Source organism: Thunnus albacares, chromosome 16, assembly GCF_914725855.1.
Source record: "Thunnus albacares chromosome 16, fThuAlb1.1, whole genome shotgun sequence".
NCBI classification, from domain to species: domain Eukaryota; kingdom Metazoa; phylum Chordata; class Actinopteri; order Scombriformes; family Scombridae; genus Thunnus; species Thunnus albacares.
In genome coordinates this window covers 28775705-28791115 of record NC_058121.1, presented here as the reverse complement: position 1 = coordinate 28791115, position 15411 = coordinate 28775705, and positions in this window count along the sequence as shown.

The window sequence follows — 15411 nt, the reverse complement described above, 5'->3', positions numbered from 1 at the left end:
TGTGCAACAGTGTGGCTCATTTGTGTGTTTTTAATGGCTGTTGGACAACAAGAGACACAGAGGACAAAACTTTATCATCAGGACATGAAGACACCGACAATACTTGTTATAAAGACAAAAAGTTTTACCAGACACAATTAATGCAAATAGGGATGCACGATATTGGATTTTTTGCCGATATCCAGTGTGCCGATATTTCCAACTCATTGAGGCCAATGCTGATATATGCACATATTTATTTCCAGCTGGCTGAGGAGACTATTATACATGCAAGCATAGATTGTACTACTTATGATCAAGAAAGACAATATATGAAGGAAAAACTTAGGAAGACTGGAGTTCAGGAGCTCAGCATTAAAACTTTAATGAACCTGCCAAGTGGGAGGAGCAGCAGAGTTTTCTTTTAGTTTATTAGACAGACAGGATTAATGTGTAGGATTTAATTTCTGGTCCACACTGGTGGCGGTAATGCACCTAATACGCTGGTTGCCAACCACCGTTATAAACCAAAAAGAAGAAGATGAAGTTTTTTATTCTTCAAACAGAGTGGTACATCCTGTCAGTTGAGGTGTAACCTATCTGTGCAGCCGAACATAGCAGCTCCCTGACGGACTGTTTCTCACTGATGGTCCCGGTGTTTTCTCTGCAGGCTGCACTTCACTCAGCTGCTTCTTCCCACTTTAACCTGAATAACAAACCGGGGCTCGGTGCTCCGGTTGGATCCACATGGAGAGTCGGGGCTAACGTTAGCTGAGTGGCTAGCGGGGGCTAGCTGGCTGTGCTTCCCTTCGGTCAAGCTGCGGCTAACGCTCCGCTGAGTGAAGTGCAGCCTGCGGAGGAAGCACTGGGACCGTCAGGGTGAAACAGTCCGTTGAGGGAAGCACAGTCAGGCGGTGGAGGGGAAGGCGACATATCGGCCTCTCATAATCGGCAGAAATGGCCGATGCCGATATTTCATTTTAAAGCTTTTTGTCAGCCGATACCGGTGACATGCCGATAATATCGTGCATCCCTAAATGCAAATATAAAATGTAACAAATAAAAAAAAAGGAGCAAATGTTAATGGATTTATTTTTAAAAAAAACCTCTTCCAAGTTTTCATAAAAGTGGTAGTAGCATCCAGTTTTTCAACGGCAGCATAAAAAGTGTTTTTTCCTGATGTCTCAGTAGGTTGTTTCAGTAAATCCCCAGGTTTAACATGCCGGTGTTGACCTTTTTACATGCTTTCAAACTGATGCCTCCTTGGATACTTCTGAGACAACAAAAGCCACAGTTTTTTTTATTGATGAGGCCAACAAGTTGATCATCCCACAGAGAAAAGGCTGTTAATTGGTAGAAAATGCAGCTTATTATAAGGAGGTTAGAGAGGGGGGCCGAGGGGAGCTTGTTGTGTATGCAGGGCCTGTGGTGTCTGATATCTGCTCTCCACATTTAAATTCAGTGTTTTACATTCTGCTTGGCGAGTGGAGTCCCACATCACTGATTAATTACAGCAAACATGGACCCACACTCTTAACTCAGTGGTTTGTGTGAGTGTGCATTTAGAGAATTTGACAAAATAATGTTCAACTCTGCAACATCTCTAATTAGTGGTGGGATCTAGAGTGGAAACGCTGACCACAGCAGGCAAACACTTGTTTATGAGACCTACTTTTTTTTTTTTTTTTTTTTTTTACTATAAATGCTGAGCAATACTATCCATATCCCTACACAGCCCGGGCAGCTTTGATCCTGATTATACAGCACACCGGCTGAAATGTTGTACAGTGCTCTGGTAGAACTCAGGAGGACAAAATCTTATGTTTTATGCCAGCAGCTGTGGGGTGAAACTGGGCTGGAGCCAGCTGTCCCACTGGAGAAACAAAGGTCCTGTTTGTTTTTAGCCACGCTAGCAGCATAGCTGGAGATCACAAACTCCATCTATCTGTCAGTCCGGGACTTTGCTCTGAAATTAAATATCTCAGCGGCTATTTGGATGGACTGACAGGTTCCTAGAGGACAAAAAAGTAATGATCTATGTGACTCCTTGACTTTTAATTTTAATTTCAACAAGATCAAGCAGGAAGTTGCGGGTCTGAAAAGTGAAACCAATGCAAAGTGCCTTAAACCTGCATTCTTTCTATTGGCCAGCAGGGGGCGACTCCACTAGGGGCAAAAATGAGTCAGTCTATGAGAAAATGACCCTACTTCTCACTTAATTTATTACCTCAGTAAACATTTCTTTGCAGAAGGGTGAGACCGCGGCCTGCTCTCCTATTGGTGCACGGTTTACCTGTGACTCCTCTGCCACCTTTGACCTGAGTAAGAACATTTCTTGGTCCCTACTTTGAGAGTCTGAGGTTGATTCATACCTTGGTGCGTTTGGGCTTATTGCTGTTGCTTTACATTGGCCAAAAGATGTGTGGGCAATACTTTTACAGTGTAAGTTAACTGGTAAGGCTCAGGAGGCTTGTTATTTTGTTGCTGTTGAAGATGGTCTTGTATATGAAAAAGTAAAAAGTGGGTAGAAAGAGATCCTGTTTGACCAATGGTGTTCTGCAAGGCTGAAGACCTCGATTCTGTGCGTGAGTTAATGCTGCTTGAGGAATTTAAAAACTATGTACCTGAGTGAACTGTGGTTTACTTAAACGAGCAGAAGGCAACCACTCTGCTTCTTTGGTGGATGAGTTTGCTCTCACACAAAGATGTGCTTACTAAGCATGATTCGTTTAATATTATTATTAATTAAAACAGTTTCTCCTGGTGGTCAGTCCACTACTCCAAAAGTGCCCAATGATTGCTTCAAACTCTTCATCTTTAATGGTTACGTGTTTGTCACAGGTTGCGTGACACTGGAGGTTCTCAGTCCTTCATCTTTTCTAATGCCCTGCCCTTGGGTTTGTGGTAGGGATGTGCCTGAATACAAATACGTTAAATACAAATTTCGGCAAAGCAGAAATAGTGTTGTTTTTTTTTTGTTTTTCACAAATATTTGTTTCATACAAATATTTTTAAAATTATTTGTTTTCAGGAAGAAAAATAAACCATGTCAAATACCAGAGCGCAGGTCAGTTACATCACTATCTCAGTGTCTCTCCTCTGCTCCGCTGTGACGTCTATCAGCAGGTCTCAGCGAGGGGAGTCACATCCACCTGCTACATGACGCACATTTCCTTATTTAGGCATCACTCCCAGAGTTGGGGGTGTTCCCCAGAGATAAAGCTGAACTACTGGCACACGCTTCATGAACACTTATTGCAACACTTTAATTTTTAAAAATTAAAAGAGTAATAAAAACAAAAACTTGTATGTACGACCACAACCAGCAGTTGATGCGTTGGGCTCTGCTGGTGAAAGGGTTCATCATTGAAATCAGGTACAAGAGAGGGACGTAGTGGATGACACCCAGTTCCATGGCTGAGAAAACTTACCAAAGTGTCTTTATTACATATCTCTGTTTGATATTGGGGTAGTGATGATGACCATGTAGGAAGGTTGCTGGATTGTGAATTTTTACGTTTATGGTGAGTGTAACAAACTGCATGTTAGTTCTTATGGGAGGGTTTTACAGTCGTAGTGTCACGTGTTTGTCTCTCCAGGTCCCCCCCTCCCTCCCTAGTCCTGCAGTGGGTGGATCACACCTATGATCAATGAGAATGATCAAGGCCTGGAGCTTAAAAAGCTTGAGAAGAGCTACAGACAGGGCCTGTGTATGTTTAACCATACTTGAATGGTTGTGTACTGGGTTCGGTAGGTTTGGTTTACTCCTTTTTGAAGGGACGGTGGTGATTGTTTTCAGTTTGGCTTGTTACTGTCGTCTCTGTTATAGGTGGACCTGCTCCCCCTTTTTGCAGAAGAAGTTGCTGCTCCACAGTCATTTTTGTTATACTGTAAATTAGAAAATTCTTTCTAATAAATGTATTTTGTAATGCACTTTTCATTCATAGTGAAACTTACAGTGCTGCAGTATTAATAACATAGAACAAACAATCTTTGGAAACAAGGAACAAATTTACAATTTAATTTTTTAAAGAGACTTTTTTGGCACTGGCACTGTAGTTTTTATTAAATATGACCAACTCTCAAGCAGAAAGTGTGTTAAGTGGAGCAGAGCAGGTGGACCCACATGCAGGAGACCATGAGCAGAGCAAGGCTGAAGAATAACTAATTAATTGAGGCTCATGCAGGCAAAACTAGCAGATCAGAACCAAATAGAGAAGAAGTAAACTGAATAAACACAACAGAGGATCCAACAAAGACTGAACTGAAAACCAAGACTTCAATACAAACAGAACTAATGAGGGAATGGAGAACAGGTGACTGGACGAGGACCAGGCAGGGAGCTGATAGGCCGAGGGAAACACTGGGAGCAGAGCAAGACTAATGAGGCTAATGCAGGGCAGGTGTGTAGGGAAGGTGTGAGAGAGGAAAGAAGGCTGGGAAGGAGCACAGAAACACAGGAGGGAAAACAGACAACCAAAAACACAGAAAACACAAGTAGGCTCAAGAAAGCTCTAAATGCCAGCAGGCCAAATACAAACAAAAACACTCTGTGCTGAGCAAGATAATCTGAGACATGGAAACTCTTCAAGTCCAAAACAAAGATCTCTTCCATAACCCAGAAACTGATTCACCACTCCTGAGTGTGAATTGCATGAAAAGTATTAAACCTGCAGCTCAGAGAAACTAACCTGAAACACATTATCTGATCATAAAACAAACAAACTCATTCTGAATCACATGAAGGCAAAAATATCTCTGATTTCACTTCTGTTTGCTCTTCCAATTGAGCACATGTATAATGAACATGAACATACAATGATCAACAGTATCAGACCGTAGTAAATGGTCCTTTAATATAATCTGCAACATATCTTATCTGTCCTTCCACTCAGTCCAGTTTAACAAATGGAAAAAGTCTGAGGGCATCTGGTGGACTGATGCAGGGACACAAAGCCAGACAAGGACAGAACCATGACCAAGTGCATTTGTTGGGGAATTTTTAATTTTTTTTTAGCTGCATATTTGTAGCAGTGAGTTGTTGACGAGGACTGTGTATGTGGGACTGACACAAAATCAACTGTAGTGGCTGTTTCATGGTGATTAAAGAACAAAAGTTTCTGAATAGTTTTTTTAGTTTTTCAATAGTTTTTGAGAGGAATAAGACAGGATTTTGCATGATTTTGTCTTTACATTTGTTGACAAGAAAAATATCACAGGAATATTAACATGCTAACATCAAGCAGCAACCTCGGGGGCTGTGAAATGGAAGCCAATGCGGAAGTGCCAAAAACTGCAGTTCCTTTGCAGTTTTTTTATAACTCACTCGTTTAAATTTTATTAAGCCGTAAAGTTCTGCATAATGAAGGACATGGCTGCTTTGAGTGACAGGTCCGCCAGCCGCTAGGTGGCTTGTTTCAGCCGTTCGGCCCCGCCTCTTTGCCCATTTTTGATTGGCTGGGAGTTAGGCAGCGTCACGCACTGCCAAGATGGCGACGGCCGGAGCGGCTCACTTTGAGCTTCAGAAACCAACGGGTGACATCACAGTAACTACGTCCATATTTTTATACAGTCTATGGCTAACATCCTACAGTTAGCATGAGTGGGCTCAAAACACAGCTGTAAAAAGTCCCATTACATCTCCCACAGTATCTCCTAAAATAAATACAAATGACAAAAATAGGTGTTCTCAGACTTTTCATACATATTTATCTGGTCTACTACTATGACGGACAGTAACAACACATCATTATAACAAGGATGAAGAAACAAGTTTTGTTAGCATTCAATAAAGCTCCTTTTTAGGCTTTAACTGCCTGCAGATGGCTGAGTTTAACACATATAATATGCAGAGGACCTCAGTAGACCTTTAGGGTTAAATATTACAGGAAAACCGAGGGAGGAACATTAGTGTTGTATAAGTCATGTTGATGTTACATCGAAGGAGAGCACATATTCATCTCTTATAAAGCATATCTGAGATGATGTCGCTCCCTAATGATACAGGCCGTCTGATTCTCGTCTATGAGCTGATTTTGTGAGGCTACTAAATGTGTCAAAGCCGATGTTCTCAGAGTTCATCTTGTACAATTTTTAGAAAGCTGCTGCTGCTGCTGCTGCAGAGTTCCAGCTGAGTGAAGTCTGTGGTGACATGAATCCATTAGAGGAATGCGTTTCAATTTTAAAAGTTTTAAAGGCAGTGACACCGTGCCATGAGAATTACTACGCCATATGAGTCTCCATGTGGCGCTAAAAAGGATTATCTATGACTACTGTAACACATACGACAGCTTCCAAGGATGCGAAAGGAAACTGTATGTGTGTGTGTGTCTGTCCACACACCCACTCAGGCATATAATCTTTAAATAAAACGCTTTCTCACGCATCATGGTTCTAATCCGGAAATTTCATTCACGGTTGTCTCTATTTAAAAAAAAAAAAAAAAAAAGGAAAACATATCAAAAAGGAGAAACACTTAATCTCCTCCTCTGATAAACCTTCTTAATCTTCCTCAGATTATTCATATTGGTTTCACATGTTAACAAAGGTAATTAATAATACAAAGTGTGCAGTGAGTGAGGGGGTTTATAATCCAAATTACTGGCTACATGTGTGTGTTTCTGATGATATCTGACACAAACACATTGTGGACATGCATGTACCACATTACTGGAGGACTGAAGGGGAAATCCATTCGGTCATGAGACACAACGGATGTAAAACTGCGTTTCTTTACTGAAAAGTCTGATGAATTGGAGGCCAGTCTTATTGCTAGCTATGTGGCTAATAGGAAAGCCTGCTAACCAGGCTCCCATCATAGACTGTATAAAAATATGGACGTAGTTACCGTGACGTCACCCGTTGATTTCTGAAGCTCAAAGCGAGCTGCTCCGGTCGTCGCCATCTTGGCAGTGCGTGACGCTGCCTAACTCCCAGCCAATCAAAAATGGGCAAAGAGGTGAAACAAGCCACCTAGCGGCTGGCGGACCTGTCACTCAAAGCAGCCATGTCCTTCATTATGCAGAAATGTACGGCTTAACAAAATCTGAACAGGTGAGTTATAAAAAAATTCACCCCCCGTACAGTTGTTATGAAAGAGGAAATTAGCTACAGAGACCAAAACCGTTGTTTGTACCAGACTGTAAACATGTTTATTTCTGCTGTAAAGTTGGGTATTTTAACATGGGGGTCTATGGGGGTTGACTCACTTTTGGAGCCTCCAGTGGTCATTCAAGGAACTGCAGTTTTTGGCTTCATTTTACAGCCCCGGAGGTCGCCGCTTGGCTCCCGTTCATCTGGAAAACAAGTCACTGCATTTGGAAAGTTCCTCACACAGAGTTGCTGATTTCTAAATATTTAGGCTCATAGTCTCCCATTTTTAACTGAACCCTGATGCAAGCAGAGAGGGAGAAAATGAGAGAAAAGTCTTTTGACATTCATGTTGTGTCCTTCACTTTTGAGCTGTTTCACTCTGTAGACTTTTAAGACGTTATCAGACAGGACACGGAGACCTACACCTGCCAATCACAGCGTCTGACAGAGTGCTTACAGTAGGTGTGTCTCAGTTTCCTGCTGGATGACACATGGTTACATACTGTATGCTTTCCTCTGAGACGCTTGGCGTGGATACTGGTCGCTAACAGAAACATAAGCAATGTACAAACATTACTGCCGGAGCAACATAGTGAAAAGGCCACTGCACATGTCAGCTGTGTGTGTGTGTTTCTGTTTGAAGGAAGAAAAATGAGAAAGACCTTTCAGTAACATTTTAAAGTGCAGTGTGATGCACTTCACCAACAGACAATAAGGACAGAAAAACTCTTTAATATACAATATAACCCTTACTCTGCTGGTATGACATCAAGTAAAATATGTGACCCTTTCAGACTTTTAGCAGGATGTTTATATCATGCTCTCATACACTAATAATTTGCACATAACGTTTGATTTTTTACTCACCACCACTTATAATTAGAAACAATACATTAGATGCTTTTGGTAAAGGAAGTTAGTGTTTGTTTCCATTTTTAGCACGATCCACATGAGATTTGATCAGGATGTAATTTACATATTAACTGTGTGGAGTTTCTTTCCATTCATGCATATGGACAATAGTATTTGTCTCAAACATGTCTCAATCATCTTGGGTCGTACTACTGACATGAAAAATGCTTCCATGTCTTAGTTCTTTACATGCAGGCAGTGAAAAAACACACAAACTTGCAAAGAGGCAGAAGCACTTTGACGGTTCTGCGGCGCCTTGAGGAGAAAAAGTCAGTGTTGCATAACTGTCAAAGTGCTTCTGCCTCTCTGCAAGTTTGTGTGTTTTTTTTTTTCACTGTCAGCAGTGACGTCTTGTGCGGTAGAGCTCACCTCCCTGCAGGTTTGAGTCGTAGACTGTATATAAATATGGACGACGCGTCTCCGCTTGCTGCCGCTATGCAGAAGTGAAGCCAAAATATCTCCTTTCCCGGAGCTGCCATCTTGCTTGTGTGACATCATTTGGAGCCAGAGTCTGGGCAGCAGAGTGACGGAGGTTTGAGAGCGGCTGTCACAGCTGTCAATCATGATGTCACACCCCTTTTTTTTATATCGTCAAATAACTAATTAAAAACAAACTTATCAGAAAAAATAGTACTTGAACAAACATCAGCATGAAAAGAACTTCCTAAAATGACAGAAACCATCTTTTGGAAAAATTTATTTCATGTGTACTTTGATTTTTTGTAGTTTGGCTCATGTCCCATCCGCTAACATGGAGGGGGCGGGACTTGTCCAGTTTCTAAAGTTAAAAAGCACCTAACAAACATTCCTCCTGTCCAGCGCTGCACCTTCTGATCTCAGAATGCAGGAATGATCTCATTGATCATACTTCTCATCATGTACCCGATCACTTCAACATCACCATGGCGACCGGAGGGAGGATGGAAACTGACTGCGTGTGTCTGAGGCTTCAGACTCATGGGACAATGGAGAACAGCTCTATTTTCTAATTGAATAATGATTCAATCCTCAAACTCAGCCAGCTGAAGTGTAAAGCAATTAGTCGATTGATGGTGACCAGTCTGGGTGGTGCAGAGAAGAGTGTGTGTGTGTGTGTGTGTTCTTTCATCACCATGCAGCCACATCAATCACCATCAATCATCTAATTGCTCTCTCAGTGCAGACACACACACACACACACACACACACACACACACACACACACACACCAGGGTTCCCTCCACACTTACCAGGACTGTGTGTGTGTGTGTGTGTGTGTGTGTGTGTGTGTGTGTGTGTGTGTGTGAAATTCCCTTGGCAGCAAATAACTCTGAGTAAAGGCATGAAGTCACAGTGTGAAATCCCAGTAGTGTGTGTGGTGGATTACTGCTACTCAATTCTCACTGGCCCTTTGAGAGACGAGCAGAGAGAGACTGACAGTCAGCCCGCCTCGCTCGGCTCCGCGTAATTATGACACACACACACTTTTACACAAAGCATGAAGAAATGCATGAGAGCACGACAGAAGGACGAACAGGAACATGGATTGGCGTGGAGAAGCTGATTTTCACAGAGTTTTGTTACATTACCGTAAAACACCTCCAGATAAAATTACAGTTGGATTTTAACAGGCGACACTTTGTCACAGAGACTCAGGTGTTAGTTTATAACACTGACAAGAACATAATGTCTAATACAGGACTGTAACTACTGATTATTCTCATAATTAAGTATTCGATTGATTGATCTGATGACTGATCAGGTAATCGGTTATGAATACTTAACAAAAAACTTCAATTACATCCCTTGAACAGTCTCACCAGTGAAAGACCTCCATAGCAGCTTATATTCATCTACAGCAGAAGTCACTAACTGGTGGACCGCGGTCTGGGTCTGGACCCAGAAGCTGTCCCATACGGACCCGGACCTACAGCAAAGACAGAAGGTTATGATTTAAAACCTGACGGGGTGCTTCTATTTTAACTGGCGCAGCTTTTGTAGTCTTTACGGTAGACAGTAGGGAAAAAGGGGAAATTGAAGCTTTTCCTCCCTTTAATTTTATTTTTCTGAAGTTAAGCACTTTATTTGAACATTTTATTTAGTAGATGAGATTATTATTATTATTATTATTATTATTACATTAAACATATCAGCGGTCATACATATATGTTTAGTATGTAAATACTGTCAAAAAGTTTTTGAATTGTACTGAATTATTTGATTTGACAGTCTGGTATTGATTACATGAAGATGTTGATACGACTACTAGGCTACTTAAATATATATCACACTAAATAGTTAGACATTATGATCTTTCTAACTGGACCTCTTTCAATTTTAGTTAAATGCTTCAAACTAGCATGTTTCTATCACCAGCGTCGTGCTTCAACCCTCCCAAAGCAAAAGCCAAATAATAACTAATCTTAACAAGCAACAAATCAATAATTAATTGGTGATAAAGTTGTATTTAGCAGCGTAGGTTCTGCTGTGTGAGCTGCACCCAGCAGACACGTCTTTGAGATGTGAAGTATGAAAACCGCAGAAGCCGAGAGAGACAACAAACAGAAACTTCTCTTCATTACTGATTCAAAAGAACAAAATGAGAACAATAGCTGAGAACAATAAAGATTTGTGTGTGTGTGTCTGTTTCCAAGTGATATAAAGAAGGGTTTAAGAGCAAATCAGCATTTTACTAGTTCAAGTATTGATCAGACAACATGCTGACTGGCAGTGAACCATTATTACACTGAGCTCTTTTGGAAAGGAAGATTGGCACTTCTGTCTTTAAGGGTGGAAATTGCTCTTAACTTGCTGTGCTGTACAGATATATCATCGGGTTCAAGCTCTACATCTTGTCTGAATCCTGGAAATGTTGCTCGAGTAATGATCTGACCAGCGTTCACACAAATTAAACACCTGCTTCACTAAAAAAAATCAATTCATTACAAGATATTGCTTTTTTGGCCTCCTTTTCCTCACACACAGACACACATATACAGCAGATACCCTATACATGCTCATTAAATTCACTTGTCACTGCAGATGTTTGAAAGCTTCTACAAAGAGTATTATCCTGCTTGAATAAAGTGCATGGATGAATGGCTCAATCCTCAAACTCTGGCTTGGATGTTATAATGAAATCTCCTGGGTAGAGTCCCTGCAGTGTCTCCCTCGTTCTCTCTGTAATTTACACGGGAATAGAACTCGGGGGTTTTGGGTAAAAGCCGGTCACCTAGTGGAAAAAAACGTGTCTGAGCACTCGGAACGCAACAGTGAGGAGGAGGAGGAGGAGGAGGATGAGGAGGAGGAGGAGGAGCAGCTGAGACAAAAAAAACAACAAAACAAACAAGGAAGAGAGAGAGACGGGGCCTTGATTGTCTCAAACAACAAGGCAGATTTCTGAGTGCCCTGCATAAAAACCCATCAATTATGAATGTACACTGCGGGGTGAAGCGTATCCACACAACGATGATGATAAACAGGGAACAGTTGGATCGGGGAGGGCAGCAGGCAGTCATTAGGATTTCTCACTCATCTCGGTAAGATTATTTTTTTTTTGCTCGAAGCCACACAAAGACACAGAGGCTCAAAGGCCTGACTTTCAGCTGGGTGGGAACGCCGAAGCCGCTCGGGAGAAAAAGGAAAAGAAAGAAAAGAAGGAAGATGAGCGGCAGAGACGACGAGGGGGGGGAGAAAGACTTGGGACAGGAAAAAGTGTGCAGTGGGGGGAAAAAAGTGAAAGGCAGCAAGAAAAACAGTCTCAGTATTACCATCCACATATTAGCCAGTTGTCCTCATTAATTGAGGTCAAGCTCTTTTAATGATTGTGTGAAAGTGCTTTAACCAAAATCCCCCGAGTGTCCCCGGCTGCAAAATGAGGTGGAAAAGAGTTTTGCACGTGTGTAATTATATGAGTCCTGAAGCTTCTTGAGCCATGAATAGCTGTTATTGTGTGTGTGTGTGTGTGTGTGTGTGTGTGTGTGTGTGTGTGTGTGTGTGCGTGCGTGCATTTAACCATGAGTTAAAGCGAATTAAGGTTGGACTGATACATCGGGACATTAGTGTCAGGACTCTTCTTAAAGGGAAATTACAGTTTCACATAACCTGGGTCTCATTTTTGTCATTTTTTTCCCAGAATTCCTATTGGTTAATTAAATCCCAGAGCAGGGATCGTCCAATCACAGCTCAGGCACAGCAGGTCAGTCAAGCAGGTCACGTCCTGCCTGGACTTTTATTCTCTTGAGTTTTCAGTGTTGCCTGGTTTTGGTTTTTTCTGTGTTTCCCCTGTATATTCCTTTATTCCTCCTGTGTTTATGTGCACCCCTGTTAGCCCAGTCCTGCTCCCAGTGTCTCCCCCAGTTTATCTGCTCCCAGTCTGCCTGTGTGTTGTGTCACCTGTTGTCTGTTTTACTTTAGTTTCCTGTTTTATTCTGAAATATTTTCTCCCTGTGTCTTTTCACCTTTACTTCCTGTGTTTGATTACCTCACGTGTTTCACCTGAGTTCAGTTTGCAGTCACATCCTGTGTATTTATAATCCAGTTTTCAGTTCGGTCTTTGTTGAGTCATCTGTATTTGCTCCTGTGGTCATGGTCAGTGTTCCTGGTTCTTGTGTCTCATTGTCTTCTGTGACTTTTGACATTAATTATTAAATATTTAGCATCATATCCTGCCTGCTCCACTCATCCTTGACAAGATTCCTCTATTAGATTCCTCTAAATGTCAGAGTGATGTTCATGTGGCTCAAGTGAGAGAAATACTCGGCATCCAAAGAGTCGAGAGGGTGATGTCTTCTTTTATCCTTTCTAAAAACTAAAAATATAAGCAAACTTTTAAAGAATGGATCAAACAGCATGTTAGCCAAACTGTCTGTTGTAAAAAATCCATCACAGTTCACGACTTATCAAAAATAAGATGAATGTTGTAATAAACCAGAAGTTTCCTTTAAAGCATCTAAAGAGTTAAGAAGTTGATGTCTTCTTTTAGGTTTTGGTTTCTAAAAACCTAAAACATAAGAAAAACTGTAAAGAATGTTTATCTGAATGTAAGCTGCAATTGTTAGCATATATGTTAGCAAACCGTCAGTTGGTCACTTGGATCATTTCGTTCCACAGGACAAGAAACACGAGAGAATCAGACTTCAGATTTCATACAAACCGAGAGATTAGTCACGAATCTGAAAGAGAAAACAAAGACAAACCAAAACAGTCTGTTGTAAAATCCACCACATACATCTTTATCCGTTCACTGTGAGTCTTCGTTAAACCTCGGAAACAGAAACCTCAGGGTTAACAAAAGCATTTTGTTCTTTAGTTAGTTCATTTAGCTTGTTCACAGCATGTAAGCATGACAAAGCACCTGCTCCCTCCTCTGATGTTTCTGCCTCTTCGCCACTGTCCTCATCATCACCTGCAGACTGCTTAAACAGATCCGTTATTTTAGCAGATTTTCGCAGCGTCAGCCGGCAAAAACCTTTTTTTTTTTTTGTCTTTTTGTGTTGCAGCTTCTCTGCACCGCCGGCTGCAGGTTTTCTCTTTTCTATCTATGATTCAGCAACCAGTGCTGGAGACTCCATACTTTCAGTTTCACTGTTGATGACAACTGCAACTACAGATTACAGCAGCTAAAATGACTTATTGAATATCTAGATATGAGCTTTATAATGCTGAGGTTGGGATAAAAAAAAAAAACCCTCACAAGAATGACCCACTGGTTCAGTTTAGGCCTGAACACTGGGACACACAGACATGTTTCACTGGGTGTTTGCTGCCAACCTTTATGAGGTTACTACATACAGCCTTTGCTTCACAGCCAAACACGCCGGCTGTTTTATGCTTTGTTGCTTCCAGCTCAATACTCGTTGTAAACAGCGGACTCAGCAGCGAAATTCTATCTTGTTCAAATTTGGTGGTAAGAAGAGGATTTGTAGAGGAGTAGTGGGGGGGAGTAGTGGTAGAGGATTATTTTAAAGTGTAAATTTAGACAATTTATCTTCCTTTGCGGGTTTGTAATGTATTTTTTTTTCTGTACCTACAGTATATTTGTTGATGTTGTTGTCATCTTTGTTCCCATTTAACCTCAGTGATTTACGCTCTGTTTCATTTAGTAAATGGATGAATAAAAACATGTGATGGCATTTTCAGCTACTACACTCTGCCTCAATTTGCTTGATTTCCCAACAATAAAGGAAAACAACCTGCGCTGCTGTTTATTACTGATTTCTTGTACTTCTTCTTTCGTCCTTGGTGGTGCATCTTCAAGAGTACAAGACAGATTTCCCTCCAACTGCAATAAAATGTATCTTAATCTCAAACTGCACTGACCTGAGTTTCTATATAGCAACTCCTCCATCAGAGTGAGTGAATGAGGCGTTCACACACTCTGCAGAAATGGATTGCTCCGGAGAAGTAGGAGCAGGTACACAGATAGCGCTGAAATATGTGACAGATATGGTTGATAAATCACAAGGCTATCTCAGGTTTCAGCATCCATACACTTAAGAGAAAGCATCACTGGCTGCTGCAGCTTTACGGTGGGCTTTCAGGTGACATAATGCTCGCTCTCGGCAGCCATATTGGAGGGTTTCATGTCTCGGCAACAACGTGGTAGAACAAAACACAAGGCTGCTCAGATGGTTTTTATTAACATAATAAGGAACAGTCTTTTTGTGAACATAATGTTGACCTTTTCTGGTCTTAACCAGAGTGTTTTTGTAGCCTACATCTCAACATGAACTCAAGTCTCTGGTGTTGATGTCCTGTTCATTGTACGTCCAGCATCCACTACAACCACTACAACCTCCCTCCGACCTCTGTAGGGCACAAGAACGTAACTCTGGTAGTGAATCTACACAGCAATTATGTTTCCACCAAGCTATAATATGTAACAACTAGACCTGTTCTATATGTTGTTGAGTTGTGTACTTACATTATCCCAAATGTTTCCAACAATTTTCAAACTCAGAGAAATCACCATCATTCTAATCAAGGTAACGGACCGTTTCATTTGGTCGCCTGTCGATGGCGTCATTTCCCTCTAGCAAAGAGTAAACATGCACAAGATGCATGTTTGTCCGCTACAATTGCGTCTACCGAAGAGTATACGCACATAAGATAATACATCGGCGTTGTGGTTGTTCAATAGAAACTGTTATAAATGGACTTTTATTCAGTTTTAAGACCCATTTTTATGATAAACTTTTTAGATTTTGGTAGTTTTTAACTATATCTTTTAACCGGAAGAAGGATTTTAGTCATCGGACGTTGACGTCAGTTATCAGCTAGAAGCCCCTCCTGGACAGCATCAGAGAAACACTGATTTTTAACATTAAACTGCTTTATTCAGTGTTTTTACCTGTTTTAATCACCAGGTCTGTTTGTTCTGGAGAGGAGGAGACCTCTGTGGATAATTCAGCTTCCAGTAAAAACATCCTGAACTCCCATAATCCCTTG